The sequence below is a fragment of the Falco punctatus genome, assembly GCF_963210335.1.
Source record: "Falco punctatus genome assembly, chromosome: 5".
Lineage (NCBI taxonomy): Eukaryota > Metazoa > Chordata > Aves > Falconiformes > Falconidae > Falco > Falco punctatus.
In genome coordinates, this window is record NC_137584.1 from 78,908,545 (window position 1) to 78,935,305 (window position 26,761).

Here is a 26,761-nt window from a genome sequence, read left to right on the forward strand (position 1 = left end):
AACGTGGTGACTACTATCAGAAAGATCACTACAGGAACAAATCTGACTTGAAACTCGCATATGGAGTGAGTTCAACTCTGCTGAGTGGAGCAACTTTCCCTTTATTTACATGCTGAGCATGGTCAGAATCTGACCTTTCAATTACGTAGCCTCTATTCCAGCAGGCAACAGGGGAGAAAAAAGTCCTAATAATTATTATTATTAAGCACAAACTGACAGCACCTGGGAGAAGCTGCCAGTCTCCCAGGCTAGGAAGGCTACAGCAGGGGAGTCTGAGAGTCAATTTTGGGTTTCCTTTTTTTGCAGCACACAAGGATGTCTGAATTGGGGCCCTGGGACCTCTGCCAGTCAAGAGGAAGACACAACACAGAGGATGGCACAAAAAGGAGAGTAAGATTAATAACTAAGTCAGACACATTCTTCTAGTTTTCCCTGTTCCCCCTATTTGGACAGCATCTATCACATAGTTGCATTGGTACTTTGCAAACCAGCCTACTTGTGTATGGATTTCTTAGGCATTATAGAGAATACTAGTTCTTCGGTCTCTTCAGAGAAGACTTTTATTACAGACTGTAATTTTACACAATGCTCGAAGTATCTCCACTCCACTTTGGATCAAAGCAGAATAATGCTAAATTTCAGGTTTTGACACAATTCCTATTTTTTCTCATCATGTTCAGTCATTTTAATCTGACATTTAACACTGGAAGACTTTACCATTTTAAATTACTTTTATATTACAGAACTTGTCTTGTGTCCTTGACTTATTTAGGCTATGGAGCTAGGCAGAAGGTCTTTTGTACAGCTTATCTATTTTTCAGGAAAATATGTGACACAATATGTGGCTCCCAGGAGGATGCTGACAGAGCAGTAAGCATTGTGTATTCAAGTGTGGCTGATCCAGAGCCAGGGCATTGCTCATGCGGAGAACTGCTCGCCAGCAAGGGAGGAGTTTCTGTGCTCAGGATGCCAACACATACCCAAGTGGCTGCAGCCCTGCAAGTTACCAGGAATCAGCTGAGTCACAGCAACTGGTTCTGTAAAAGTCGGGGCAAAAGATGCTCCCTTAAATTTCAGTGAAAGGTATACAAGCACTGTCAGGGAACGAGGTCCTTGGAGGTCTTTCCTATTACGTACCCAAAGGCAGTGGCTGGGTTGAGTATTACGTATCACTGTGAGACACTGAATTGATAGCCAGGGCAAGGCTATCCATAATAAAGTAAGGAGAAAAGGATGGGCCCTGAAACACTCTGGAGCTGATGGGAAGCCATGCCAACCTTCACCAGGGACAGGAGAGGGATGTCAGGGAAGCAAGAGCCCAGGCAGGAAAGGAAGGCACCAGGGAAAGTAAGAACATTCACAGTTACACTGCACTGCCCAAATATTTGAATGAAGAGTAAGAAGCCTCATGCTTCAGCATCTGAGCCAAGAACTAGCCTGGTATGATCCAACCATTATATTCCAAGAGTTAAGAATATAATTTCTCATCTGAGACATTTAGGGGATTTCCTAGGCCCACCTCTGAAGCAATGTCACGCATCCTGTAGTCCACAGACTGCTGGTAACCTGTAAGGTACCAGAAAATCGATCCAGAAAAATCTTAATTCAAAGAAAAACAAAAACCAGCCTATCCATGGATGTTCCCCATGGATGATCCCTCAGTGTCTGCTGGCAGGCACAGCCAGGAGATGCTTCCCATCTGCTCTCCTTGTCTAATTAAAAATGTTTGTAATTACAGCAGTAAAACTATGCTCTGTAAAAAAAATATTTTCTTTTTATCTAAGTGCTACTTATCGGACAGTGTGTGTTAGTTCTTTATCAGTTCATCAACATTTCCTCTCAGTAATCAAACAGCAGAGAACTAGACAAGGAGCTAGATTTTTTTCCAAAAAGATAGCAGTGCTTTGATGACACGAGCTGAGGAATGTCATCAGAAAGCAGCCAGTAACCTCTGCCATTAAAGGCAGTGACTTTGTCTGAACACATGGTTGACTTAGTGTGCCAATTCCCAGGATCCCGTGAGATGCCCAGACTGGAAACTTTGCACATGGAAAGGTTATCAATAGCACTGGAATAAAGACTAGGAGTGAACAGAATGGTATAAGGTAGCTACAGTGTTAGATGCCCTTCAGTTATATACAGATGAAGGCAGATTAATATTTACTGAATAAAAATATAATTTAGTTTGAGATCCAGAAATTGATGCGGGGATTATTGGCTCCTGTTGTTCAGGACTTGGCTTCTACAAGAAGCCAGGCTATACTAACAAACTTGAAATCCACGGATCTATGAACGAAGTGGCAAAACTGTTTTCAATATAAATCCTATTCACATGGTCATAACCTGTGAGACATGCTCCTTTGGGGCCAAGACTTCCTGAGCACAGTGGAAAGTTTGAGGAAAAACCCTATAGATGTTTTTGAATTATGAGAGTAATTGTTTTTTCAAAGTACATTTAACTGGCAGAACCTCTCTAACATACAGTGTTAGCCTTAAATTATCTGGCTTGTAGACTGTAAAAAGTTTTTTGCACGGTTTATGTTTTTTGGGGTTTGTTGGGTTTTTTTCTGGTAGAAAAACACATAGCATGCATCATCTTGCTTCCATGCATATCCTGAGGGAGCAGTAAGGACTGCAAGTTCAAGTGTTACTACAATTGCTACTGTGAGTAACTGCCAGTTTTGGGGAATAGCAAATTATAGCCACTTTCCTGACGCCACATAAAAGCAGATACACACCGTGGGGAACAATGCCAGGGGTTTGGTTTAGCCCAGTGAGGATGTTACTGAGCACCTACCCTATGCTCTTACACAACTTGCCCTGCAGCTACTTCCACCAGCACAGTCTGGGAGCACGGGGAAACAACTGTGGGAATACGCAGTGCTGGATGCTTGTGGCAAATTTCCAGTACCAAATAATGTTGGGTTTTTTTTAAGAGAACACAAGGTTCTTAGAGCTAAATGTTTGTTTCTATTAGGCTTCATGAAATGTTCAGCAAGGGCAGTATTTCATACACACTAGTTCCACTCTTCACACGTGTAATTAGATTCATTTCTATGAATATCCCTAATCCCTATCTCAAATTATACCTGGATTCACACCACCTAATTGAAGGCACTTTACTGCGTTGGGAGGTGCCTAACTCATCCCCCCATCGATTATATAGATGGGCTGACTAACATCTCAGTTTAATCATTGTCATTTAAATACCTGCACTAGTGCAAGTAAGGCTTTGCAAGACTGAGATGCAAGTATGCAAGTTACATATATATATATATATACACACACATGTACGTAGTTGTAGGACGTTGCTGGGCAAAAGGCTCATCTCATTTACTCCAAAATTAACAGAGCTAAACGATCCTGAGCCAAATCCTACCCACCAATTATTCCAGGACTACCTGGGACTTCCTTGAGACCTCTCCAACAGACTGGCAGGTCTCTGACATATCCTAGCTACTCATAATGCTTGATCGAGCAGTTTGCCACCCTAGGGCAGTCATTCTGGGATGGTCTGCATCACTCCCTTTCTAGTGGCCTTTGCCAAGCACGCCCCAGTTTGGGTAGCAAGGCCCATGAACTGCCATCTCTCCTGCCTCACCTTTCAAAATGACTGAATTCAATCAGTTAAAAAGTGTAAATGGAGACGTATCTTAATCTGCCATGTGTTTAAGTGTTTCTCGTTACATATTTCCTAGGAAATGCAGTTTGCTAAGTCACAGCCAAGGGACTCACTTCACGCTGTTGAACCTCTAATTTCAGACTTCTTTTCTGGGACTCTTAGAAAAAAAAATATTTAAGACTTTAATGCATATTTAATGCATACCTTTGCTGCTAGTAACTTGAATCCAGTGCAGGTCCTTTATCTGGCATGCACTCAGTTTAAGTTGCCACTTCTTTCAAGTGGAATATAATGCTCTGCATTGCAGTATTTGTTCCCTCTACTGGATATCTTGAGCCCACCAACCCTGACATCTTATCATCAGATGAAAGGATTAACCCAACACAAAGAGGCTGTGAACATCTTTTGAACAAGTAAACCTTTAACAAACAAATTTCCAGGAGGTGGTAAGACAGGGATGGTTTACAAGACCCTGTAAACGACAAAGAAACTCATAAACCCAGTCCTTGAAAGTATTTCTATCCCATCCTGGGATAAGCCCTGTTCACACCAACAGAGAGACTGCCCATCTCTGTAAAGACACATGCTACAGGATTTAGTCGGCTCACAAATAAGGGTGGCCAGTCCTCCAAAGGAAAATGAATCCTTATTGATGCAACTGCACAGGATAAAATCTACCTCGGAACCTGCTTGGGTTATAGTGACAAGATGTTATTAATTGCTGTTCCAATAACCATCCACATTACTTAAAATCTGAAGTAATCCACATTAATTACCTAAACTCTAATAACTGCATGGGATCATAACAGTTAGAGGAGAAAAAGAGTTGTTAACTTGTTGACTGCCAGATGCAGACAACTGATAGGAGATATATCAGATATTAAAGTATTAAAACTGACCTCAGCCTGGCAGGAGAGGGCTGTGATTCATGCCCGTGACTCCTAGGCACAGTGGGAGTACAAACAAATAACTGAACAAAGATCAAAGCACTAGCTGTTTCAGTGGAATAAGGCAGGAGAGTAATCTCTCATTTACTTTCAGGTAAAACTCCTTCCTAACATTCTCCCAGTTCACCAGGAACTTCAGCAAGTCCAATGTAGAAATCTGTTACATTGCCACCTTGTTTACACCTCTACTATCCTGTTAAGATTATTGTTGTTGCGGAGGGTGAGAACTGGCCCCCTATTCTGCTTAGTCAGAGCTTTCCATCTTTGAGTTGCTTCAGACTTTTCTCTGTGAAAAATAAAGAACCCATCTGAAAAATCTGTATTTAAAAAAGTCTTGCATGAAAGCTATTTTCTTCACCCTTGAGCAAATAATTCACTTCCAATTACATCGCAGGTAATGGAAAGCCTAAGACAGAGTTCAAAGTAAGGCACATTGTGAAAGAGGCACACTAATTAAAAACACAGTATGCAGACGAAATGTCATCTTTGTGCTTGTACAGCAGTTGGTGCTAAGAACTGCCTGCCCTATTTCCCAAGAGCAATAAAAGCTCTGGAGGCACCTAAGTACAGATTTGCAGCCAAGTTTCACAGAGCTGGAAATCAAAACTTACCATCAGGCTGGTCTCCATATAGCCAGCTGATAAAAGGAGTGAAATGGCTATGACATTATTAAAACTCGGGCACCTAATGAAACATATGAGCAGTAACTCTGATATACCACCCAGAAACAGCTTCCTAGACGCTTTCAAGGGGAACCACAGCAGCCTGCAAAGCAGGGTCTCGCACCAGTCCTCACGCAGCTTGTGCCATCCTGTAAATCTACTGTCACAGGACTGAAAGGACAGAGGTGAGATGAATGGTCAGACTCCCAGCCGCAGTGCCCGAGACCCAGCCTGCCCGCTTCCCTGCAGGCCAAGCAGGTAATCAAGGGGTTGGTGCTGCTTGCTGTGCACAAAGATGAGGTCTACTCCCAGATTTTGTATTTCTGCTTATCATCTTCAGAGGTGGTGAGTCTTCTTCGTCAGCGGGGGCCTGATGTCATCTGGATGTTTTGTTTTGTTTACCTTCTTCTGAAAGGTCAGAGACTAAATATGCACTATCCACAGCTATCTGCAGGCAGCAAGCACCTGGCCATAGAGGAAGAGGGAGGTTGTGATCTGGAAAGGAACCCACATGTAGAGGGGATGACCCTAGCCTCGTCAGCAGACCCTGACCTTCACACAAAGGGCACCTGAAGTGATGAGGAAGCTCAGGAAGGGAAATGCGTGTGGTCATTCTGGAGTTCTGTTTAGACCTGTGAAGATTTTGTGATAGATAAAATAAAGTTCATCTCATCTTTGGAACCGTTACAAAGACACAAGGAGCATTAGCCTCCACTCTTACACGTAAGTAAGTAAACTGTGGTTGCTGCAATGCAAGGAAATTACTGTGACGGTACCATTCATTTGGTACAGTCTGACAACCTTTGTGCCATTAAACTCTCTTAGCATTCACAACAGGGTGGCTCCATCTAAAATGCCTGCTGGGAATCGCGTGTGACCCATGCTAACTTCTAAGCCATGTCAGGACCGTGCAACACCAAATACTATTTCCGCAACTTGGCAGGACAGTCCATTGACTTCCAGTGTCAGGAGCTCCTGGGCTTTGGCATCATTTTACTCATCAGTACAGACATACTCGGTTAAGCCCAGAGGTCAGACACAGAAGACTAAGCAGCTGTCCTAGCCTGAGAGGCCAGTGCTGCTCCTCAGGGCTCAAAGCATCTGGGACACAAAATCACAGGTCTGTAGCAGCACAACAGACATGAGACCCAATGACCTAGAGATGTGTCAGGCTGAGAAAAGAGCTGGATCTGCTGCCTGTCTGTGGCAAAGGAAGCTGGGGTAGCCCTGTGGGACAGTACCCAGACACAGGGCTGTGACACGTTTTCAGCTCAGGAATATTATCAGCTATGAGTTATACGAAGGGACAACCCTTTAGAAATACTGAGTGCTGAAATGTTCCATGGGGAAAGATGATGGCTGAAAAAATTTGCCTGGCATTCCCTGAACTGTCCCTGCACGCATGTTCAAGCTATGCCAGTAACAAAAAAAACGGATTCATACAGTGGTACCTGCCTCCAACAGACCATCTGTACTCCACCATCTGCCCTCATGGAGCAGTACACATCCCCTCAACTTGTTGGAGCTGCACAGAGAGCAGTTGAACATTCTTATCAAACTACTTTATTAACACAGCATAGAGCTGCTACTGCCCAAAAACAGGAAGGAAACATATTACCATATCTTTCCCTAATGCTCCTCCTTTCCCTTTAAACACAAAGAACAAAAAAAGTTGTTTTTAGAGAGTCCAGCAGGCTCATGTGATTGTAAAAGGATATTATACTGGGCACCTCATCCATCAAAGAGAGCAGCAGGGTTTAAGGGAGAGATGGTAGAATAAAATAGTCTCCTGGGCCAAATTCAAGCCATAAATGTTGCTCCTTTTTATGTCAAAGGGAAGTCTTTGACTTTTAATCTTTCCATATTTCAATTAAATGATGCAAGTGACAGAAAGCTAAAATAGATGATAGATGCACAGCTAATCTCCCCCATGTTCTTGGGTTCCTAAGAATTCTCTCTTAAATACCATTAACAACCACTCTGTAAAATTACAGTGGAACTTATTCTTAAGCCATGCTTGTATCAATCATTTGATTTAATGAGCTGTCCAAAGCCTGTTTCCCATTGGTGCTTTTCTCCAGTCATGGCTGTGCTAGAACCAACTGCAGAGATAAAAGATAACTTCCCACGTTGAAACTCTCATCCCCCATCCATTCCCATCTAGGCAAGGCTTTAGAGCCACACTTGCGCACAATTAATCATGATTGCATTTCTGGAAAAATGTGATGGTATAGTCTGATATTAAAACTCCTTTTCCCTCTCAGTGTGACTGACTAAAATCGGAAGTCTGTTTCCTGATGGAGCTCCCTCAGACCAACACCTCCAGCTGTTTAAAGAAGAACGTCTCTTGCAGACATGATTTGTATTTATTTCTTTTCTTGTTCTTCTGTTGGTATTTATGAGGGTTTTTCCAGCTAGGAAGACCCCGACTGAACTATCAGAAAAAACAACAGAATAAACAGTCTTAGAGAAATAAGTCCACATCAGCACTGAGCATGTTGAGCCTAAGACACAGCTCAGATTTGCCAGCACTCCGGCTCTCTTGAGACAGAAATCTTCCACCCAACCTAAATACAGGTACTTCCCTTCCCGGGGTGACAAGCTTACCATGGCTGTGCTCCCAGGTCTGGCTCCAACTTTGGAAAGCACAAACCCCTCCTAGAAATAATTATTAATGGAAGTCTTGCCCTGAGACACCTTGTCATAGAGTTCAATAGCAGGTCTTCAACTGCCTTCTGCTAGCACTGGCACATGCACACAGATGGACACAAGCCACCATGAAAGATGGACTGTCAGGAGGGGGATTAAAAGTTGGCTGTGCAACTAGTCCTGAACCCAGCCGCCTTCTGCCTACTTTGTCCTGTGCTCAAGCTTTAACACGAATTGCAGCAAAGAGATGCAAAGATGCTGCCAATAAATGTGGGGCTTAATCAAACAAAGCACTCATAATTATTTGATTAAGAATCATTTTCTTTTTACAAATATAGAGAAAATTCAAAACAGTTGTGCCCTTCTGCATTCATAGTGTGGAAGTAACCACTGTGGAATTTGAATGGCGTTAGCTGTTTTTGACTGCCAGACCAGTGTGAGACAGACCATGTCCTGGCATCTTGGGAGGAATGTTTGGACACAGGGATTGCTCTTTATCCCTGGTGGCCATGTAACAGGCATCAACAGATTGGGATTCAAGCACTACACAGACATCAACCAAAAATTACGCAGAAAAAGCGAAAGATTATGTCTGAGTGATGAATTATGTGAAATGAATGTGCTACGCTTGTTCCAGTAGTCAGTAGGAAAAGTCATAGTTACCAACACTAATGGGAAGACTTGTTGGCTGTCAGAGTTTACATGCCAAAGCCATAATGAATGATACCTCAACCCTGGGATGGCATGACTGATTTTCAGACATGGTCCTTCCAAAACAAGCTCATGACAGCCAGGTGACGTGTGCAGGAAGCTTACAGGGCTGAGCCTGCATCACTTCTGCAGATAACCAGAGAGTATCTACTCCAGGCTACTGGGCTGTCAGCTCCACAACCCCCATCAGCCCCCACTTGTAAGCCAAATGCTGAACATAATAAACTGTTTAGAGACTGCTCCTATGTGTCTGTCTGCAACAGAACTGTAACAGGGGATATAACCCAGTGACCATAAAAACCAAAGTAAATTTGATTTGTGTATTAGATTCAAATATTCCAGTGCCATACAAGGATTACCATCAAATCTGATTGAATGAAAGCAATCCTTTGTCAAGGAGAAGACATTTCCTTTTAAAGTCTTCAAATGGCCTTAGTCCATAGCTGACAATTACCATCTATTTCTCCTCAAAACTGAATCCAACCAAAATGTTTCCCAAGCAGCACAGTGCACTAAGTATAGGGTCATGTTCAGCCCAGCCACCAGGCCTTAGGGGTGCACTGGGCTCACACCACAAGCACTATCATCTCTCAGAGCAAACACAACCCAAGAGGGGACAGGGTTAGAGCTGGCACCCAGCCTGTCTGGGTGCTCCAAAATGAGTGGCTGGCTGGCTGGCTGGTCAAAGCCCCCAGGAGCACTACAGGGAGCTTCTGTCATGAGTTTAGAAGGTCTGAACACCAGATTTCTAGTGAGTCACTACTGCTGCATCAGTAGAGAGGCTTCACCTGGGTGACATGCCATTCCCCAGGATGGAACTCCAGAGCATCCCACAGAGCTCAGCTGCATGGTCCTCCAAGCACTGAGCTCCTCGGTCTGCTGGCACTGCTGCTGTAGGTCCACAAGCTACACTACTCCTTGCAAATGAAGGAGGCCTAGGGTGTTGTTCCAAGCACTAGCAAATGATCATTTCTGCTCTTTAAATGTTCACATAGTCCTTGACAGAAACTTGGCCCACGTCTCTCCACAGTCGTGGCTGGCCATAGCCTGGATCATTGCCCTCAGGCAGTTGGGATATGTGTGACTGCCCTGTCCTGAAGGAAAAACATCTGGCTAGATGCAAGTCCTGCTGTGCCACTGGCCCCCAAGACCAGAGAGGCTTTGGCATGTTTTATTTCCCAGCACAGGTGCAGCCCCTGCGCTCCGAGCAGTGCCCTCTCATCACCGTTCATTAACACCTAACTCAAGAAGTTTTGGTAAGGAGAAGACTCCCAGTGCACATGCTCATAACTTCCCATTTGCGCAAGAGACAGCAAGCCAGAGTCTGAGCTGATTTAAATCGTCCTGAGAAATCTGGCTGGGAGTCCTGTGTTGTAGAGTGAAGCCAGCTGGAAAGTAACCCACTCCACACTCTGCGTACACAGCCAAAAATCACATGTGGGTAGCGTCACCAAAACCCAAACACCTTCTCCTGTCCTGCCTCAAGTTCTGTGTAAAACCAAACAACTGACTTCACAATCGGAAAACTTATATTTCAAGGTAGAGTATTGTCCTTCAGTAAAAAAACATCCCAAAGTGAAAGAGCAGCGTTAGCCTCTGGCACTGCTGAAGAGAAGCCCGCAGAGAGATCTACTGGCAAATAGAGAAGGAGCACAGCAAATCCCAGCCCTATGGACAACATACTACGTGGTTTTAGGCAAGTCACTAGACCAACCTGAGGTAACTGCAAAATACAGTTGAGTGTCACAGATTAACAGGGCTGAAAACGACTTTGCAGGGTCAGCTAGTCCACCCTTCTGGTCCCGTAGCAGGATCCAACCTAGCTTGCTTCTATAGACCCCCGATGATGTAGACCCCACGACTGCTATTCAGACTCTTCCAGAACTTCCCTCTTTTCACCACTGTAATTTATTTTTTTTTTAATAAAGAACTCAAATTTCCTTTGCTACAATTTATGTTCTTACCCTCTCCAGCAAGGTGGTTAAGAACAGGCAATGCTCCCCATCTCTGCCACAGCCTTTTATGTACCTAAAAACTACTAACCTACTCTCTTCCCAGACTTCTCTTTTTAGGCTAAATGACTTCAAATTAGGATTCATAACACAACTATACCCAAAGGCAAAAACAAGGCTGAAGTCCTCCCTGGAACCACACAAATGTAGTTTAAGAGTGTCCCTGCTCCAAAATATTTACCATCAACACAGAAAGGAAAGGGGAAATGAAAGTTAAATGGTCAAAGAAGGAGATTATTCCTGTTTTATAGGTAGGAGTTTGGTACAGACAGACACACGTTTAGACTTTTCAAGAACTCCCATAGCTGCAAAGGAGTTTATAGAGGGCTTAGTACCTAAAAAAATTATTGCATTTGAAAAAGTGGTTATTTCTGCTTCTACTGATCTCCTAGACAAACAATTTTGAAATACAACCTGAAGGTGTATGAATGTTTATGACAGAGCTGGGAAACACAAACCAGATCCTCCAAGTCCCCCTCCAAAGCCCTAATCTCAAAACCATTCCTCCTTGCAGGGGAAGCAGTGATGATTAATGATATTTTTCAAAGCTCTCCAAAGATCATATTTTTTCTGCACGAGCTTGAGACAAAATGATCATTACTTGCTTGAAGCATTTACATGCCACTCTCCCTTGCAGGGCAAACCATAACAATAAATACAAGTTTAAAGGATTCTGTACATCACATTTACTGTACATGCAAATTTCCTTCAGACAGAACCATTATTATTTGCCTGAATGGTCAAATTAGGATTTTCTAAAAATGCCTCCTGAGTTTGTATGTGCATTTCTTGTCACACATATGCTTCACTGAGTAATCACTCACCATTTTAATTCATTCCTTTTGACATCAGCACACACATAAACTCTCTGCTTGTTGCAATTCTAAGCTTTACCAACATTTTTCATGCCCTGCACTGCCATAGTTTCACATCTAAAATAACTCACACAGTAAGAAGCAAGCATAGTTCCAGCACATCCACAGAATATCAGACAGCTTATGCCAGTCTGAAGGACTACAATATTAGAAAATTAGCAGACCCTGAATATATGTTGTAATAAATGCAAAGTTAATGCTAATGAACTAAAAAACCACCAGGGAACAAAACGCCTCTAAATAAATGTAAACACTACATAGTTTGATTTTGCGTCAGGGTAGGAAGTCGCATGTAAAGACAGAGTTAGACAAACAATTTGATGGAAAAAAAATGGTTCTAAAAGAAACTCAAGGGAAGCAATAAATCTTGAATTGTTCAGATAGAAAACATATCCTCCAACTGGAAAATCTGCTTGGGGGCAGTTAGCCACAGAGCATGCTTGGGTAGGTGACCTCAGTCTGTTCGTGCCCACTTAACTATGGCAGCAAACCATCACTCAGCACAGCAGCAGGGCAAGAGTCAAGTCAAATTGTACCTAAAGGATGGAGGAGCTGTTGTATGTTGGGAACAGCAGCACTGGAAAAAACCACACAGAGGTCACAGTGGATAAAGAATACACAGTGCAATGCTCTGACTGTGGCAGGTTACTTGAAGATGTAAAACGGGGGGTATTTTAGGAACAGGGCATGTTACCTCTCCTACGTGGCATGAGTAAGAGTGAAACTGGAACATCATGTATAATTCAGGCAGTCCATTTGTTTTAACTTGAAAAAAGATTAAAGAAGCAGCAGAGATGAGGCTGTGGTGTGATTTAAAACCTGGAAAAATGCTTTATGCTGGAAAATGGAAAGCGCATGATGTTTAGAGTATCAACATGGAGCTGCTGAAAGATGACTTGCCTCGATGTATTAAGCGAAAGAAACTACCAGCTTCCAGTGAACACTTCAGCCTGGCAGAGGATGTAATAGCATGAACAACTAGCTGGACACATCCCAAATTAGAGAGACAGTGCAAGTCTTGAACAGTCAGGCTCACTAATCTTTACCGTCACTGCCACGGGTGACTTGTCCTTCTTATGGGTTCTCCAAATCAGGCTTGCACCCCAAGATGGGATGTGTTTATTGTTCTGAGCTTAGTATAAAACTGGATAAGACTTAATAACACATATTAGATCATGTTGGATGATCCCATGGTCCCTTCTGGCTTTTAAACGCTATGAATGAACCTATGACCGTTATAAAGCACTGGCTGTGCTGGAGAAGATATTTAAATGTATGCATAATGAGTTTCCCATTATCCTAAAGCACGCATCCTCAACTCCGTTTCTAAGAACACTTAACCTCATGTTTTTCCAAACATGGCATATACTCCTACACTCTCAGCTCCTGCATCACTATTACCATTTATTTGCACATGAAGGTAGTATTTTGTGTGATCTCAGCACCACCAGACTCCTTTCTTTTCTGCCAAAATTGTCTGGTCCCCTCCCATCTCTTCCCCCCATGCTCATGCAGCCAACACTCCTCCTTCTCCTGTTTCCCCTAACTGGTGTCCCTCTTGCTGTCCCACTCCACTGTCGCTAAGGAAACCCCCAAATTAGACATGACTTCTTAAATCCTCTGTTTTGCTTTGGGTTAGTCGTCCAAGAGTCAGCTTTCTCCCAGTACACAGACACATGCTCCTTCCCTAGATTTTAATCCTCTCTCTCTTCCCGTCCCAGAACCTGCATCACCAACACAGACAATTTAAGGCACTTTGCATCAGTTGTGCTGTATCCCTGCCTATGTATATGGTATTAGCTAAGGATGACTGTATGGTAAGCGGATTTAGCTCAAAACTCTTTAATTTTGGTTCAAACAGAAACACCTAATTTTAAACTAGATTAGGTCAAAGCTAAAGGCTGAGGGTTTCAGCATGCACATAGAAAGAAAGGCCCATGTCTAATTCCTATCGGTATCTTGTAACTGCTCCTAAGTATGTTGTAGACCAGGCTTGCACCAACACACAGATTAACCAGGCAACCCCCAACTTTGCCCTCAGTGACCCTTTGATGACATCTCTCTGCCTACACTTTCATTCCCTTTAAGAACAAGCCCAAACTGTCCCTATGCAAGGGACAATTCAAAGAGTAAAATGTCAGTTTCCTTTCCTTTACAACCTGCAAGTGGCAAGAGGCACAGGAGCTATGTACACCTTCTCAGCATCTGTCCCATTTTCCAGCATCCTACTGTAAATTCCTGAGCAACCCAATTTGCCCTCATAGCTCATCCAGCTTTGGGCAGGAGGTAGGACCAGAGCCCTTCAAAGCTCCCTCCCTCCCTGAATTACCCTGTGCCCTACGAGCCTATTTCATTGCCTGTCTGTGATAGAGTTCTGCCTGGAGCCCCCTGCAAGAATTGTGGTTTATTTTACCTGGTTTGGCTCTGGGTATGTTACTGCTTTCAACACTGTAGATCCCACACTCAGGAGAAAAAAAAAAGGAAATGAGAAAAAAGGCATCCGACCATGAATAGTATATTAAGCAGGCAATGGAGTCTTTTACACATAATCCTCTCTCTAAGACTACCTAAGACGACCCTTGAACCTAAATAAAGGCATTTTGCATGTGTTTATTTCATGTTGATGTCTTTTCTCATAGTCCGGGCTCCTGGATCCTAGTTACAACCCTTCTGGGCTTACCATTTGTCCCATGGAGACAACATGTAAGTTGGTGTGCCTCACTGCACCGCCTTTGAAAATCAGCACGCAGCCCCGCAGACGCCGAGCCCCTCTTTGTTTACTGCCTCGTTATTTTCATTCACTCTCGCTTGCACTTGCAAAGCAAATCGTTAATGGCAATCACATGTGCACAGGGTGTCACACCCCAACACATGTCTGTCTGTGATTTATCACCCTCCGCTTCCTGGCACACAAGGCGGCCCAACATCTGGTTGTGACTAGTGCCCGGTTTGGGTCTGAGGTTCCTTTTCTCCCACGGCAGCTGAAAGCACCGAGAACCAAACATGACAGAAGGAGCAAACCAGCCCAGACTGTGCTGGAGCAGGGCTTGAGCCCTGCCATAAAAGCAAGTGGGGAGGAACTTTCAGCAATGTGCATCTACAAACCAGCCTGCTTAATTCTTGTTTACAGTGTTACATGACCACACACGCCCATATGTCCTGCTGGTGCTCACGATGTGGTTTGCAAACCACTCAGAAGTGGCTTGTTAAAGAAAACTCGGTTTTTTCCCCTTCACCTTTAACAATTTGAAGAGCTTCTCAGTCTGCTTTCTGGCCAGAAAAATAGTAACTTAAATGATGAAATGTTAAATCAGATTGCCCACTCTCACTGTCCAACTCAGGCATCCTAATTATCATGAAATCTAAATTCAAGATGATGATGAGCAATTCAGAGAACTGCCAAAAGCCCAGAGCTTGGCTCATAACACCATCAACAGGGAAAAATAATCACTGATTATTTTTCTGGAAACCTGTAACAGACAGACCCCGTAATTGCCAATCAATCAGAAGCGTGAAAAAAATCAGCGCTTAATAAACACCATGGAGCTGGTGAATCTTGAAGGTGGACCACCAGTTCCTATTGGTGCTACTAAGGACATTTCAGAAGGTTTGTCTATAGGCAGTGATCAAAGTGGGGACTTAAAGAGTCATCCGTGAAGTTTTAGAAGTATCCTGTGGAAAAAAACAAATATGCCAGTACACTTCTTCTCTGTTCCGTTACATAATTACCATGGGAGTTTTTATGCCTCGTTAAATGTGCTGGTGTGACATGGTGGGTCCTGGTAGATAAGGCCGTTTCAGGACCGTTATGTACAAAATGTCAGAAGAACAGCAATATCACCACTAGTCTGAATACCTGAAACGGCTTCTCAAGGCTAGAACTGACATGCAAGAGCTCCAGTACAACAAATGATAGCCTGGGAAAAGCAGGCCAGTGGCCAGGGTTTTCATTAATGCATCTGAACTCCAGACACCACTCTTGTGATGAAATGTTCCCACTGAGGAATTCTTTATAGCTCAGGTGGGTTATTCCTTGTTTCATATTTTGACTTTGCATGCTTTCCCACACCATCTTCCTGACCTAAGAGAGACACTTAAAAGCAAGCCTTAAATCAGTGAAAGAGAACTGCAGAGAAATTACATATAAAATAACCTGAGGACCAGTCTCAAAACATGTTAACAGGAGTCCAAATAATAGAATCACAGAATGGTTTGCATTGGAAGGCACCTTAAAGATCGTTTAGTTCCCACCCCTCTGCCATGGGCCGGGACACCTTCCACTAGAGCAGGTTGCTCCAAGCTGCATCCAGCCTGGCCTTGAGCACTGCCAGGGATGGGGCATCCACAGCTGCTCTGGGCAGCCTGGGCCAGTGTCTCTCCACCTTCATCATAGAAAATTTCATCCTAATATCTAATCTAAATCTGCCCTCTTTCAGTTTAAAACCATTGTCCCTTGTCCTATCACTACAGGTCTTGGTAAAAGTCTCTCTCTGTCTTCCCTGTAAGTCCCTTAATATATAGAAAGGCCACTGTAAGGTCTCCCCAGAGCCTTCTCTTCTCCAGGCTGAACAACCCCAACTGTCTCAGCCTTTCTACATCAGAAAGGTGTTTCAGCCCCCTGACCATTTTCGAGCCCCTCCTCAGGACCCACTCTAAAAGGTCCGTGTCTTTCTTGCACTGGGGACCCCAGAGAGCTGGACGCAATATTTCATGGTGGGTCCAACCAGAGCAGAGTAGAGGGGGAGAATCTCCCCTGACCTGCTGGCCATGCTGCTTTCGATGCAACCCAAGATGCAACTGGCTTTTTTGGGCTGCAAGTGCACATTGCCAGCTCACATCCTTTCCTCCACCAGTATCCCCAAGTCCTCTCCACAGGGCTGCTCCCAATCCGTTCACCATCCAGTCTGTACTGGTACTGGGGATTACCCAGGTGCAGGATCTTGCACTTGGCCTTGTTGAACTTCACGAGGTTCACATGGGCCCTCTCCTCAAGGCTTTCAAGGTCCCTCTGGATGGCATCTCTTCTCCCAACTAATAGCTGCACCACTCAGCTTGGTATCATGTGCAAACGTGCTGATACAAATGAGGCACAACATCAAACATGGCTGGTGTGGGAGTATGTGGTGACCAACCATCAAGAAATGCTCCTGCTAATCAGTTTTTATATCATTCAAGGTACCAAATATTAGCTCCACTAACAAAGGGAAGAGAAAGTTGAGACTAAACATACAGGAATGTCTTGCTTTATCTTTATCTTGATTTTTTAATGTTGAAGCACCAGTCCTGCTCACATGTTGATAATGTTACGTGTACTGGTCCAACACCATGCTTCACCTAACATTAGGCCCAGTCTAAAATTTAAGAAATTAGTTTGAACTAGATGATGAGATACCCTGCGTCACTAACTGATGGAGGCAATCACCTTCCCAAGGCAATTCAGCCCATCCTACAATAGGTATGCTGCATTATTGAACTGACCTGTTCTTTGAAGTCATCCAGCTCTCCCCATCACCTAGAAAAGCAAGAATTCATCAAATACCTAAGCCAAACTAAGAGTCTACTGTTGCCAAGTTTCCCTCCCTTCTTCCCTGCTTTTCTCTCCTTCTGACCCTGATTGCCCTTCTTTCCCTACTTCTAGCTATGCCCATACCCACACCCTTCAATGTGATGTCTCCTTCCTTGACCAGTCAGAAGTAAGCAGATTTCACTTACAAATTCAGTCACTTTCTTGCCTTTTTAGTTCTGTGCCATTTCAGTGAATTGAACGAACCGATTTATCCAACAATCAGCAGGAGCAAGCAGCCACATTTGCCCTGCTTCAGTGTTAAAAAGCTTATAATTCAGCTCAAGTCACGTCATGAACCATATGTGTAAGCATCCTCATACACAGAGTTACTCATGTGCTCACAGAATAAAGCTAATGAGTCAAAAATCTCAACAACAAATCTTCCTTTCTCCTCCCCCACATCATAAATCAGGTATTAATAACACCCATGAAAAAACTATTTTGAAGACAAACCCATGTCTCATAAAACACTAAGCCTCGAGGACAAAAGAACCTTTGTCCAAACACATTCAGACACATGTGAATGGCAATAAAACTCACCTATGTGCAAGTATTAACATCTGGACTTAAAAACAACCCTGGTGGATGCACAAGGGGAAGGAGACCTTTCATATAATTGAAAATGTATATCTAAATATTTTGTCCCTTTTCTTACAATTGCAAGGGTGCTGTGGCTGCTGTGTCTATGCTTATAAATAAGACAGGTCAAGGCTCATTCTCTGTCCCTCAGGGCAATACGCACAGCACAGCTTGTGTCCATATGGCTAAATTGTCTCCCTCTCACCCTCCCATACAGTATGGCTTCATTCATACTGCTTACTGAGAATAGCCATGAGCCCACACTCATTCCCAAACCATGCCTAGATGGGGGCTAGTTAGCAGGGAGAAAAGCCAGGGCAAAGAGCACAGGATGATCCAGGGCAGTGCTTGAGCCCACACCTTGGACCTGTGAGTATGGAAGCAGCAAGTGAGAGCAGTCAGAGACACACACAAAAAGTCCTATGTCTGTATATTTAACGTAAACAGAGTTTGATCAGAGATGAGCTAAAGTCAGACTCTGCAATGCAAACACTGTAAAAGAAAATTAATTTTTGCCTTCCTCCCAGCTAATGCAGTTGCACTATAAAAACTATCTGAACAGCATATTCCTACTTAGCACCTATTCACATGCAGTATCATATACCCTTCCTGGCTGGATCTCACTTATTGCTGATAAGTAATCTGACTCCTATGTTCTAATCCACAAAAATGTCATCACAAACCATGACTTACCAATTCCGCAAATAAAATCTATTTTCCAGGCAAGGCTGGCTTCCTAATGTGCAGCGATTCAGAAAGGTGTGGGAACACCAATGCTCGTTCCACACAGTATTCCCCTGTCCTGGGAAAGGTGTTTTGGAGAGGGAAGACTTCATGTGCCTCTAGCACTAAAGTAAAACTGAAATATTCTGAAAGATGCACTGTTTGCCTTGCAGCATTAGAGTCAAAATACCATGTGGTCTTGAGAGAGCTGTGCTGCTTCTCAGAAAATGAGGAAAGAAAAATGACCAGTAGCCTTCAGTGTGAGTGCTGTGTATTCTAGCATTTCATTTATGGTTTGCCCTCACCAGAGGATTAATTTGCTGTTAATCTGAACCCTCCCTATTCAGAGGCTCCACATCAGCAGTGTCTTGGAAAGAACAGTGTCTCTCAGGACCTTCCCATAATCAAACTACAGAAACACGGTGTGCTATTAGGGAAGGAACTAAACTAGCTGGAAAAGTGTTTAGAGTGTAGTTATCAATGATTCATTTTTCACAGTGAAAGGATAAATCAAGTGGGGTTTTGCAGAGGTCAGTCCTAGATCCGGTTCTAATGAAAATATTTTCATTTTCCTACACACAGAGTACCTGGATGATGACCAGGATGCTGGAATATGGATAATTTTTATTACATTTGCAGACGATACCAAGTTAGGAAGGGCTGCAATAAAGGGGGAGGGAGAGAATTCAACGTGATCTGGAGAGGCTGGAGATACAGAAAAGTCCAAGATACCAAAGTCAGCCAGGAACAATCCACTAGGCAAATACAGAAGGAAAATCAGCTTTCCACATAGCGGTCTTGCAGATCTCAAGGATGAACATCAGCCAGTGATGTCAGGCAGCTGATGGGCTTCAGACCAGAAAAATCTAAACCTTTACCTTTTGCTCAAGATCTCAGCTAGAGTGCTCTGCCTGGTCTCGGGCTCTTGGCTGAAACATGGGTCTCCAGGAGAGAGCACAGAGAAAGAAAAAGAACAATCACTAATTTAGGTAATACCGGTACTGTCACCATAAATAGCAGAAGACTGAGAAGGAACCAGGGAGAAGTGAAAACAGGCTTCAAAAATATAAAGGTTGCTAGACAGCAGAAAGAAATAATCTGTTTTCTACGCTTATTTGGACACATGAGAAGTAATGGGCTAAGAGAAATTGCATCAGGAAAATTTTGGTTAGTCACTAGGAAAATACTTCTAATGGAAAGGAAAGCATGAAAATGCATTGCCAGAAGAGCCTCCCCTGATCAAATATCTGTCATGAGTGGTCAGTGTCCATCCTGCTCAGTGACTAATGAGCTCCTGAAAGTTTACAGTTGCATGACTCAAGACTGAAGCAGTTACCTCTCCCTGTGTACAAGAAGATCCCAACAAAGCCAGCCTGTGTTAGCAACTTTAAATTGCCTGCTAGCCACAGGCACAGGACTATTACAAATCATTCTTGGTTTCCCAGTCCCTTTCCCCAAATCTCCAGAGCCTTCTAGACTTAATCCAGACTAATTCAGTCCCAGTTGTCTGCTTGATCATCAAATCTCCTTACCTGGATATGACAACTGATCTTTGATCGTCTCTATTCTTCCAGGTGGCAATGATAAGCTCTGTATTAAGCCACCCAGGCCTCATGTTGCCAGCTGACCAGGAGCTCTTAGCAAAACACTTTTTAACCTAATAAGGATGGCAGAAAAGCATATTAGTTTGGGAAGCAGATAGAAAACTCAAATCTGTCCAGCGGGAGCTAAATAAAAGGTGAACCTTTAGGTCATCTATGCAGGTCATCTACACAAGCCAAAGATCCAGTGAGCAAAAGATTGGAAGAGGAAATTTGGGTTTTCAAGTCCTTACGGACATGACAAACTGTGTCCCTGAGATTTATTCCAAATGGCTTTTTCCTTCACACTTCCCTATGCAGCCAGCCATTACCAGCAAAAAGAAGATGTTTCAAACCTACAGCATGACAGAAAAAAAAAAAAACAAAAACAAAAAAAAACCAAGAAAGACCAGAAGCACTCGGCAAATATTACTGGGAATTTTGGGGGTGCACCGTATCGAGGTGATTGTAGGAAATGCCTTCCCATGCCCCAAAACACACCTCAGCAGGATCAGAGCTCCCAACCCCTGAACATGAGGAAGGCAAAGCACCCAAGAGTCACCTCTGCATTATTACAAGTCCCATCTCCTCTCTTCCTTAAATTATCTAGGACTGTGATTTGAAACAGAAAACTTCTCAATAGCAGCTCTTACTTGCGAGGCAGTTCAGTGTTTGATTTACTATTTCCAAGCAGCATAAAAGCCACCAGTAATCAGGCTGACAGCTTTCATCCTTGAAGGAAGAATGTATTTCTATTCACCTTTTGCACTTTTGCCTTGAAACAACAAACTGTCATTTCTTTGTAACAGCATTAAATGACCCCACAACCCACCTCTACATCTTCACTCTGTCTTTGGAGCTGCTCAACCTGTATTTCCTTTCCTTTCTTCTCACTTTTTGTTTTAGAGAAGCACATCTAGGTGTTTACCCAGAGCTGTATCCTGCCTTGTCTCCCCCCTGCCCAAAGCCCATCCAACACATATTATAAAGTGGAGGTTGATTTGGAGGGGAGCTTTCACAATGTGAGGTTTGTAAATCACCATCTAAGTGTTGCAGAGTGCCAAATCCTGAAACAACCAAGCAATCAGCGAGTGAGCAGCAGTGACCTGGTCAGTGGTGCATTTCTAGCAGCGGATGTTGCTTGACACCTAACCCAAATAAATGCATCACCTTGGCAAAGCAAAGAGAAAAAGAAAAGTCGCAGACAAGGTAGCCTTTCTCTGCAGTCACTACAACAGACAGTGGAGAGCAGCAGAGCTGTGACCGCTGGCATGAAGGATTTTGCTGATGTTACCAAATCGCCTGTAGCAAAGAAAAAGCCATAAGGTTGGTCCCAGCTGTACAGGAGAAGGAAAAACTTGGAGCAGCAGCTTGGGCTCTGCCTGCTTTTTCTTTGCAGTCATTTCTCCCCCTGGGCATTTCACTTAAGGTAGGATTCATGACACAGTGATCAGGCACACAAATTTCACTTCAGGGAGAAGCTAAGTGCTTAACATTAACAAAATGAGTCACCAAAAAAATACTGATTTCCCGGCCAGGCACCTCACTAAATTTCTTCCTACCTGACTTACTCTGACATCTCAGGTTGGCATCCTCAACGCATGCCCAGGAACGCCACCAACTCAGCTAAGCACCCCTGAAGGACCCATCTCCTCCAGCAGTCTCCTGCCACACTGACAGCAGTGATGTCGGTGCAAAGCCCAGCAGTCACAGCCGTTCTCCATCAAAAAAGTGCATGCAACAGCCACCTTCTACAACCTTGTCAGTGGAGCTCAGGAAACAAGAGATGCACTTCCAAACCCCAGCTCAGCTTGAGGAGGGCTTAATAAATTCCACATCCTGAAGGGACCAGAGAGCCCCGCTGAAGGACTTGCCTTCTCCTCCTGGGGAAGCTCAGCAGCTGCACAGCCCTGAGCCCAAAAGCCACAGGGCAGAGCCTTGCTGCAAAGCTTTACCACCACATGGGTAGATTTGAGTTTTGCAACCCAGGTGGGGAAGGGCTGTGTCCCTCAGAGCAGTCCTGATGGTCTGCACTGCTGCTCTTCTGTCAGGAGCCACAGTAGCAAAAGCCTGGCCAGCCCAGCCATGTAGGTTAAGAAAGACCACAAACATTTCCTCGCTTTAGTCATCAGCCACACAAGGCAAACACCTACTGGGTGCCTCAAGTGGGTCCTGGATACAGAGGCAGAAAAATTGCTGGGAGTCTGGCATTCAGCTCCTGCAGCCTTCAAGCTGGGACTGGGAGAACTGGTGTCTGGTCCAGATTCCTGGTTGATGCACACAAGCACCTAAATGCTCATGCGGATCATGCTTTACATGCCTTCTGGCCTCAGTTCTCCATAAAGCATCTCCCCGCACCCTATGGGGTACCCAAAGGCTAATGCAGAGCTTTTGAGTGACAGCGAGTGGGACCCATAAATGCTTTCACAGACAGGTACAGCCTTACCCATTGCAGGTGCAAGAGGAAATGAGTAAAAACACATCTGCTTTCCCTTGGACTTCAAAAAGAACCAAATCTCAACCCAATCTCTTTAGTGAAGGTTACAAGCTGGAGGACTCTTCATAGAAAGTATCAAAAAGCATCATGAGAAAAGACAAACTACAGCTCCTACTGTGCTGTCACACTCTCAGGACCATGCCATTCTTCTGTTGGCCCCCACTACAGTGTTTTTGTCGTTTTCTTGCTTTCCTTTCTGCTCTCTTTCATGGTATCCCAGAGTTTCAATCAAAGTTGCATTTCCCCACTTCTTGTTCTCCCCAACCCCTTGCATTTCTGGAAGGAAAACAAGGACAGGCAGAACTGGCTGGCCATAAAAAGCAGATGTCACACTGAAAGCAGCGCTTTCCAATAAAACTTAAGCACTCTATCTGCACTGCCTGTGCTTCGCTTCCCTGCTTTAGGGCACACCTGCAGAGATACGGCAGCCTCAGATGAGTGACATAAAAAGTAAAGAATAATTCTTAACAATCAAGCAACTTCAGCCTTGCCAAAAAAGTAGCCAATGCAACCATTCCAGCTACTACACTCTTCTAAATATGTGGAACTCTCGAGCTCCCCTCCCACCACAGCTGGTGACTGAACCAACCCCCAGGTTTGATTCTTCTCTTAGTTGACTTGTTTATTGCCAAATATTTTTTTAAAAAAAAAAAAAAAGCACTTTTCAAATGTGATTTATGAAGTGCCTCTAAGTAAGCACATGCATGCACACATAAAACCACACAGGGCTGTGGTTCCAGCTGTACCAAAAAAAAATAAAAAAAGTGGCGACAGGAACTCTCACTGCATAATAAACACTACCTGAGCAAGCCCTTTTCTTTGTGCGTGAAGGTTTGGGGCCAGCTCTTTGGGGAGAGGCATAACTGCATCATTTCATTAGCTTCCTTTGGGCTGTAAAATGATGCTTTTTTGTTTCATTTGGAAAAACTTCTCTTAAGCACGGGCACACACACACGAAAGGCAACTATCAGCCAGTTCAAACTAGGCCATCCCTGCATGTCCAAAGAGTTTAACATCCCTCACTAACTTTTACAAGCATCTCTTCCCATCATCAAAAAGGAAGGCTACTTAATTTTCATTTTAAAGGGCAGGAGAAAAGCCTATTAATCTCCAACCCATCTTTGGTTAACAAGAGTGCTGTGTACTCTGTCCCAAAGCAGCAGTCATCCAAGATGCTCTCACAGCTATTTGCAGAGCAGGAGCTCTTGCATCACTCTTGTAAACTCAATATGTAAGCCACTGAGAAGCAAAACAGGGTTTTCAGCAAGAACAGAGGTCATTTGCTCTAACTTGCATGCTCTGAGTGGGTAAATGTGAGTAAAGCATTTTCAACCCCAAGACACGCTCTGTGGTAAAGTCCAGGCCAGCAAAGGTGGTGTGTGCAGGGTGACAGGGACCTGCAGCCCCTGCTCAGCTCTGCAAAGGAGCTCAACGTTGCATCTCCAGAGGTCCATGTCTGAGCTTTACCTCAGCTTCTGCTCTCCTCCCCAGGCCTGTAGAAGTTCAGATATTTTTAGCAGTTTGCCATGAGTGAAGGAATGTCTTTTCCTAAGTTACCTCATTCATAAGGGCAGCTCCGCCAAGACAAACAGGTCCTGAGTGTGATTACACTGACTTCAGCCAGGGGAGAGAGCTCACACCACATTAACGTGCATGCTCAAATTGTAAGTACCTGGAATTATTAGTATTTATGGTGCATGAAATTACGTTTCTGACTTCCTTACCTGGCCACACAAATAGGAGGGGGAGGGTATTTCAGATCCTCCTTGCCCTTACATGTCCGAGCACTTCTGAAAGCAAGTGAACAGCCCTGAAAGCCCCAAGATGAGCGTGGGGTCATCATGGAGTGCTCCTCGAGCTGGGGTCTTTTCAGGAAAACATGCCAAAACGAGAGACAGCAGCCAACAGCAACTCCATTCCTCACCTGGGGAAATCTGTTCAATGCCAGGCTTGCGTTGTTAATCACCCACTCACCTCCGTATGTCTTTACACTCATCTCATCAGAGCCATCCCGTAAGCAGACAGCAATTAACACCCTCCTGAGCAAAGGGACCAAGGATTCAATGAATAACCCCTGTATAAAACTATTGTGCCTCAAACACCTTAACTATTAATTATGTTACCCTCTATTATTAACCCTCAAAAACATCATCTATGTTGTAAAACCAGCATAAAATTTACCTTTCACAAGTGAGAAGGCTAAACCATGGAAGTTAATTGACTTGCCCAAGGCCACCAAGGCAAATCTGTGTCAGAGTAAACTAAAGCCAGCAAAGCTGCTCCCTCACTCTCCCCACAACTGCGATCCCGGGCCTGAAGGATCTATATGCTGGGGGAACAGGGCTTCTCTGCTTCATGGGGCTGTCAACAAACCTGTGAGAGGTGTTCAGATACAATTTTACCTGCAGACACCACGTAAGCACTGATAGTTACTTGGAGGTGTGGACTTAGGCACTTTAGCAGTGCCAGGTGGGGAAATGTCGTATTAAAAACTCTACCTAAAAAAATTCGGCAGACCCCTAGAAACATAGGAAAAGCTAGTGCAGTGCACAGACAGAACTTTTCTCGTCTTATGCATCACTAGCAAATATATATTGAATGGAGGTGCCTGACCCACAGGGAATTAGTATACAGACAGGCTTAAGATGGGAAAATACTGATATGCAGCCCCTCAAAGTCCTGCTCTATCCAGTTTTGGACTCTACCTGAGAATTACCAAGCAGCCTTCTGCCACAACCTCAGAGCTGCTCTGCACTTCATGGGCTGTTGCACTAAGAGCACTCACTGGCTTTTCATTAACATAAATTGGAGGAAGGATATAATGCCAGCTCCTTTTCAATGTAGGTGATAACGAGCAAAGAGACAATTACACCACCCTCTCTTCGTTCATCACGGTGTGTCTCACGCACAACATTTGTCATCCTCTCAGCAGCAACAAACTCAGGACCAACAACAACAAATAGGCTTAATCCTTTTCCAGGGAGTTCTTGTCTGCAAAAGTCCTCCTTATGAAAGACAGATGTGGATGTGCCAGTCCAGTCAGATGCAGAAAGCCCTGGTAAATGCAGGAATGAACGTTCTCACACACAGAATTGGCAAGAAATAATGGGGAGATTCAAACAATGAAAGAAGTAAATCATTTCAATATGACATGCTGGATTGGAGAACAATTTCAGGCCACGGACATAGAAATCAAAGACCATCATCTCTGGCAATCCCAAAGGAAAACAAACCTTTCCTTTCCCCAGAACATAAAGTTATAAGCCAAGGTGGAGTGAATTGAGACTGAGGAAGCGAATGATCCCTATTCAGCGAGGCACATTGCAATAATCAGAGTGCACACGTTACCGGAGACGTAATTTAAAGCAGAGATCAAATTCTACAAAGCAAGACAAAAAAGAAAAGTAATAGTAAAGGAATGCTATGAGCAACAGGAAACCCCAGCACTGACAGGGCCTTACTGAACACTACACAAACCACACGGCACAAGCCGCACCTGAGGGGACCTTTCATATTGCACAAATATTCAATCCCCCTGCCAGGCTGTGTGCATGGTACTTCTTTGCTCTTTATTAGCTAAGATCAAAATCCAGCATCTAATGAATGCCCGAAGCCTGTCTAACTGGCAGGAATAAGAAAGATGCCAGTCTGATTTCCTGGATTAAGACAAAACAACAAGAAAGTTTGGGAGGTCTGAGTTTTAGACTCCTGGCAACAAAGTGTGGCAGCACTACATCTGTTTCCCCCATAAAAGAAAATGCCCAAGCCCACTTCTCTGGTGAAGTCAACAACAGCTTCCCAAATTAAAAAAATCACCGTTGTTTGGAAATCCAGAGCACCTGGCTAAAATCAGCAAGGTGACAAACAACAGCTCAGCAAAGCTCAGCCCATTGCTGGATGACACCGACTTCGCAGACATACCAACCCCCCGGATCACTCGTCAATGGACACGAAACTTCCCACTCTGAAAAATGCATGTGTTAGTGGTGACGAGCCTGAAAAATGCACCAAGATGGAGAACTCCAGGACCAAAGCAATGCTTTCTCCATCTGGCAAATGTCATATCCCTGCTCACCAGCTCTGCAAAGACAGGAGACGCTGGTTGTATTAATTCTCAGTCTTCATGTCCTGTCTTTCTTCTTTTACCAAACTGAAATTATATCTCAATCCTCCCCTCAAATTGTTACTTCAAGTACTTTCTTGTATGGTTCTTTCATTTCACGTTAAAGTGTTTCCAACATTTCTTTCTAAGCAAAATAATAGCAGTTAATTTAGAAAGCTTGATGTGTGGGTGAGTTAGGTCCATTTACCTCTCTCTGGCCTGCAAACCAACCAGCT

General features: G+C 43.9%; 1 protein-coding gene across 11 annotated transcripts in view; it reads right to left on the reverse strand.

The window, feature by feature from the left end:
* Nucleotides 1-26,761, reverse strand: part of EVA1A (eva-1 homolog A, regulator of programmed cell death) — a 224,174-nt gene that overhangs the window by 21,337 nt on the left and 176,076 nt on the right. Inside the window, exons 2-3 of one of the 11 annotated variants that reach the window (XM_080389246.1) lie at nucleotides 19,879-20,003; nucleotides 16,957-16,990 (exon numbers count right to left, since the gene is read on the reverse strand). The exons of 8 other annotated variants lie outside the window; for them this stretch is intronic. The gene's annotated coding sequence lies outside the window, so the exon portion shown is untranslated. The remainder of the gene's footprint in view (nucleotides 1-16,956; nucleotides 16,991-19,878; nucleotides 20,004-26,761) is intronic. 2 more of the 11 variants (XM_080389255.1, XM_080389247.1) reach the window with 2 other exon arrangements.